The 6,401-nt window shown below is 40.3% G+C and overlaps 1 pseudogene; it reads left to right on the top strand.

Moving 5' to 3' along the window:
• Positions 1-1,055: 1,055 nt before the first annotated feature.
• LOC131201902 (uncharacterized protein K02A2.6-like) lies at positions 1,056-1,679 on the top strand (annotated as a pseudogene).
• Positions 1,680-6,401: the final 4,722 nt, after the last annotated feature.

The following is a 6,401-nucleotide window of genomic DNA, read 5'->3' as shown; positions in this document are numbered from 1 at the left end:
GTATCAGCTGAAAACTTAGAGGAACTCGGGGTAAAACTAAGGAAGGTGTTGGGCATTTTTAGGTCAGCGGGGCTTAAGGTTAAGCTCAACAAATGCCATATTGGGGTGAAATCTGTAGAATTCCTAGGATACAGGATAGATAGGAAGGATCCACCCACGGAGAGCAAGGTACGGGCCATTAGAAAGGCCCCAGCCCCCAAAAATAAAACAGAATTACAGGCATTCTTGGGGCTTGTTAATTTCTATGCGGTATTCTTGAAGAATAAAGCAACAGTAGCCGAGCCGCTACATAAGTTGCTAGCAAAGAAAGCTGTGTGGTCATGGGGAAAAGAAGAGGCTAGGGCATTTGAAGGGGTAAAAAACCTTTTGTCCAGCGATAGCCTCCTCATCCAGTACAATGGCACGTTGCCACTAGTACTAGTTTGCGACGCTTCACCATATGGGGTGGGGGCAGTGCTTAGCCATAGGTTACCGAATGGAACAGAAGCCCCTATAGCATATTATTCCCGGACTATGTCCTCTGTGGAAAGGAACTACAGCCAGTTAGATAGGGAAGCGTTGGCCATAGTCTCCGGGGTTAAGAAATTTCACGAATACTTATTCGGACGAAATTTCGAGATAGTCACGGACCACAGACCCCTTCTAGGGCTTTTAGCGGGTGACCGCCCAACGCCCGTGGCACTTTCTCCCAGGCTGACCCGATGGACTATTTTCCTAGCAGCATACTCCTACAAATTGCTCTACCGCCCAGGAAAAGACTTAGGGCATGTGGATGCTCTGAGCAGATGCCCTCTACCAGAGACAATTGAGGACCCCACCCCGGGGACACCCGTCTTACTAATTGACTCTTTGGACTCTGGCCCAGTCACATCCAAGCAGGTGGCTAGGGCATCGTATAGAGACATTACAATTCGGACTGTGATCGGTTGGGTGCAAAGGGGTTGGCCCGCTGCGGGCGGCGTTCAAAGACTTTGCGAAAAACAATCAGAACTGTCTGTTCAAGGGGGGTGTCTGTTATGGGGATAGGGTAGTTATCCCAGAGAAATTACGCGAAAATGTGTTGGAACTGTTGCATGAGGGCCACCCAGGGATTGTGCGGATGAAGAGTTTAGCGAGGAGTTATGTATGGTGGCCCTTAATGGATAAGGACATCAGCGACAGGGTAGGGAAATGCCAATCCTGCCAAGAATCGAGGTCGCTACCCCCTACAGCCCCAGTTAGAGAGTGGGAGAAACCCCAGGGGCCTTGGTCCAGGATTCACATAGATTTTGCGGGGCCGTTCCATGGGCAGACCTTTTTAATTGTGGTAGATGCCTACTCAAAATGGTTGGAAATAATCCTCATGAAAAGCACAACGGCCGAAGCAGTAATCACAGTCCTAAGGCATCTATTCGTAACACACGGCCTGCCCGACACCCTAGTCTCTGACAACGGCCCGCAATTCACGGCAAATCAGTTTGAGGGTATCTAGCGGAGAGGGTATCAGACATGTCCTCTCGGCGCCTTTCCACCCGGCGACGAACGGACTTGCAGAACGTTTCGTTCGGAGCACCAAGGAAGCGCTATCTAGGATAAGTCCAGGCGACTGGCAAACGAAAATAGACACTTTCCTGGCCGTCCAACATAGGACCCCTTGTGTAACAACTGGCCGCAGCCCAGCAGAACTTTTAATGGGAAGGAAACTCAGGTGCCCGCTAGACCGACTAAACCCAACTTATACCCCAGACGGGTACAAGGGTATTCAAGGAAAAACCAGGGAAATGACAGTGGGTGACCTAGTATGGGCACACAACTATAGCGAGGGCCCAACATGGTTAAAAGGGGAAAGGGCATAACCGGACCCAAATCATACGTAGTAGACATGGAGGACGGCCAGGTATGGAAACGCCACATAGACCAGCTAAGAAAACGTATACCAAACAAATTAGAAACCAAACAACCAGGCCCTGACTACCAATTGTTTGAATCTGCAGCTGACTCAAACCCGAGGCGAGCGGAGGACTTATCTGAATCCGATGAAGTCCAGCGACGCCAACTGGTTCCTCCTGAAGGCAACAGGAACGATTCAGCCAATAATCCAGGGCCGGACGGCCTAGAGGAGGAGCGGGGAGGAACAAACAGTCCCTCCGACCAGCTCGACTCTCTCCCAGAAAATGAACTGCGCAGGTCAGAAAGAGTTAGGAGACGCCCTGTCTACCTGCGTGACTACGTAGAGAGATAGCATGTAGATATTATGTAAATAGAGGTACAAAGCGTTCTGGGAGGGAAGGAGTGTAATGTATTTTGAACTTCGAGAGGAAATTTTGGGCGGGAAAATTGCACATTGCTGATTGGTTGAAGCCTCAGCCAGTATTTAAAGAGGGGTTTTTGCTGGTTGTCTTTTGCTGGGTCACAATAAACTAAAAAGCTGTTGCCACTCGTTGGTCTCCTGCCTCTTCATTGCCCGAACATAACAGTCTGGTTTAGAAACAAATTTGTTTTTAAGTCTCTCAAAGATTATATAATGTTACAGGTTTTACAACCAGGTATTCTCAAAATCTGTTGAACTAAAGGATTTATACTCTCAGTTTGTTTGGGAGTGGAGTCATGACTAATGTGCCAGAATGATTAAATGGGAATTAAATGCTTCAGCTTAAATCCAAAATTAGGATATACTGTATCCCAGCATTCTCAACATCTCCAAGAGATTAGGAACCTTATTAGGCATCAGCCAAAGAGGATCGACTGACAGGATCCAGAAAACAGGCCTTCTCTGCTATATCCCCTGCTTTGTGGAATATTTCTCCTTCACAGAGATCAGAATGGCTCCAATGTTGGCCTTTGGTAAAGCTCTAACAACATGATTATATACCTGGGCCTAGTGTTAAGGGCCCCATTTCTCACTGTTAGTTGGTTAAGTTTCTTGGCTTCTGTATGTATTTATTTTCTGTAATTTTTTTTACTATTTTATTGTTTTAATTGTTTTAAATATTTTAAAGTTAGAACTATAAGCCACCCAGAGCCACTAGGTCGAGATGGATGGTTATAGAAACTGAATAACTAGATAAATTTTGAGGGTATTTGCTTGGAGATGCAAATATAAATGGTTCCATTTTTAAAGTTATGAATTTTTTATTTGCAGAATATCATCTCCAGAACAGGCAGCCCTTGACTTAGAACCACGACTGAGCCCAAAATGTTTTTGCCCATTTTACAACCTTTCTTGCCACAGTGGTTAAGTGAATCACTGCAGTTAATAAGTAAGTATCATGGTTGTTAAGTGAATCTCGCTTCTGCATTGATTTTGCTTGTCAGAAAGGTCGCAAAAGGTGATCACATGACCCTGGAACACGGCAATGGTCGTAAGTATGAACTAATTGCTAAGTATCTGAATTCTGATCACATGAGCATGGGGATGCTACAAAGATCATAAGTGTGAAAAACAGTCACAATTCACTTTTTTCAATTTTGAACTTTCATTACATGAACTGTTGTAAGTTCAGGACTACCTGTATTCCCTGATGCTATAGGGTATAGATTTTGGAGGCAGACCAGAAATTTATTTATTTTATTTATTGTTTAAATTTATATACCGCCCTATCTCCCAAAGGACTCAGGGCGGTTTACAGGCATTTAAAAAACAGGTAAATACAATCTAAAAACAGTTAAAAAACTTATTCTAAAAGCCTAAATTAAAAATATGAAAATAAAACCCAATTTAAAAACCGTAAATTAAAATCTAGCTCAGTCCTGCGCAATTAAATAAGTATGTTTTAAGCTCGCGGCGGAAGGTCCGAAGGTCCGGAAGCTGACGAAGTCCTGGGGGTAGTTCGTTCCAGAGGGTGGGAGCCCCCACAAATAACAAAACTACAGCTAGATAGCCAATTCAAAAATTGCAACAATATTATGGAGAACCATTGCTAGTGCAAACTTCTCTAATAATTGATTTTATTTTTTTAAAAAAACCCTAACAATGCTAGAATATCTGAAGAGGATATAAAAATGAGCTGCAGATAGAAGTTCTGTTGAGTTTTGATTTTTAAAATTTTATTAGTTGATCAGAACATATAAAAAATATATGAAATAATGGAAAATTAAGGGAGGAAAAGGGGAAAAGGAAAAGGTGTATGGTAGAAGGGGAAAAAGAAAAAAAAGGGCATTGACTTATGACTCCTTTTAGCAGAGTACAAGATATAACATTTTATTATTGTGTGAAAGAAGTTCCGTTGAATTTCAAGAAAATTAGTGGAAGAAAAATGCAGCCCTGTTGTTTTTTTTACAATATAGATTACCAGACAACACTAAATCATAACTTGTCTATGACAAAGCAAATGATGTAGTCTTGGCTGACTTTGTCTAATGGAATGTGTGGATGACAAGGGGGAATGAGGAGAAGAGATGCTTAGTGATCAGAGAAAGAAATTTAGGAAAGACCTACCCTAATGGTTCAAACAATTTAATGTGGCAGCAGGAAGTTTGTAGTTTCAGACTTGCAAGATTCTGTTAATATATCATACAATAAAGTAGAATTAGTTCATCTAGTCATGTTTCCTGTCTGGTTTACCTGGCAGGGCTGACATTTTGCACCTTTTCTGTCAAACCTTAAGAGAGAGAATTATTTAATTTGAAGATATTTCTGGAACATATTACGCTACAAGTAGGACAGAGAATCAAACACATAAAAATATATCACTGGAAGTTAAAAGAGTATAAAAACATTTCATTTCATTTGTTTTGCTGTCAGGGGAAAGTTCCCTTTGGTATAATAATGTGTTGGCATCATAGATGCCAATATTTGAGAATAAAATGTAAAATATCAATGTTCCTAGTATAAACTCTAATATTGATCCTTGGTAATTGTTTCTGTAGTTTGTACTTGCTTTTGTAAAAATTTTGTCATCTCCTTCCATCCAAAGTAAACATCTTTATGCCAGACATGAGGAACTGTTTTGTTTTACTTTGTTTTCATCTGTTAGCTTGAAAGGAGTTATTGATCGTGGTGGCTGTTTAATAATTCAGGCTTCCCATTCTCAAACTGTGAGATCCTTTAGTTAAGTGTATCAGATAGTAGGTCAATTAAATGCATTCATAATTGGCCATACAAAAGACAACATTACTGAGGTGAGAAAACTCCAACGTGAAATATATCTGTGGTGTCTGGAGCTATATCAGTACATCTGTATTCACTTACAAGAGCTAACTAGCCCCAATCTTGCACATTAAAACTAGAAAGAAAAGTTTTAACTTAAAACTTCTTTGAAAAGGTTAAATTTAGTTAAAAGGATACCTATATTTTATGACTTGCTCAAATACGTTAGAAATTTTGTGCATAATTTTTATTCATTGTGTCTATGTAGAGATTAGAATTTGCTACTGAACTTTTTAAAAATTAAAATAAGAAATGTAATGCTCTCATATTTCTCAGTCTGATAAAAAAAGCAAATCTGAGGTAGTTTAATACTGCTTCTTTGTAAAGGTTTTCATATAGTCCGAATCAGCCTTCTAGGTTGGTGGACTTTAACTCCCATTGCCCTCCAGTTAATATGAAAATCACATTTGTAGGGGTCATAATATGCTAGCATTCAGACAGTATTTGTTCTTGAAGTTTAAATATCCAAGGGTAAAAATAAAACAACAAAAAAGTTTCCTCACTTCTCCATCTTATAGATTTTCCAAAAAATGTTTCTTTTTATAATTTGAAAGCTCAATTCAAAGTCCCTGGTCTTACCACTTGGAGGACTAGTGATTCACTCATTCCACTTCACTTAAAGCATCACTGGTAAAATTAGAGAAGGTTTTTTTTGTTCTAGATCTGAAGCATCTCAGTAATGGCCCTAACATTGTCTTTTAAATTTGTAAGGTTGCATGCATCTTTTAAAAAGTCCAATTCTTTCATTTCAAGCTAAAAATAGGGTGACAGAGGGACTGTGGGATAAGCAGTTGGAGTGGAGCGAGTTGGTTGCCATAGTAACCAGTGAGCCACTTAGCAATACTTGCTTTGGTTGTATAGTTGCTAAGATTCTTTTTTTCTACCCCTCCATCTATGTGGGGAGATGAGAAAAGAAGAGGATGCAAAACATTATGCATGTTCAGTTTTCCCCTTCGATTTGCTAATAATTCTCTCTCTCTCCCTCTTGATTGCATCAATGGTTTGGGATCAAAGTAGAGTATATATGGCTATATAGGTATGGTCTTATACATGTACATTTCATATCTGTTATACAAAAAGTTTGCTGTTCACTCAGAAGAGACAATGAGGGTAACTGTTTCTCAGAAAGATAAGTGTTACATAGAGTTTCTTAGTTACTTGACTATTTATTATTCAGTCTTCAATTTTACACTTGTCATCTCAGTTAATATCAGAGATAACATTGCTGGTGACTTGCCAAGGCCAAGATCCCAACAATACTCATACCAACTCC

Source organism: Ahaetulla prasina, chromosome 7, assembly GCF_028640845.1.
Source record: "Ahaetulla prasina isolate Xishuangbanna chromosome 7, ASM2864084v1, whole genome shotgun sequence".
In the NCBI taxonomy this organism is placed as follows: Eukaryota; Metazoa; Chordata; class Lepidosauria; order Squamata; family Colubridae; genus Ahaetulla; species Ahaetulla prasina.
This window is presented reverse-complemented; position numbering and strand designations above follow the sequence as displayed.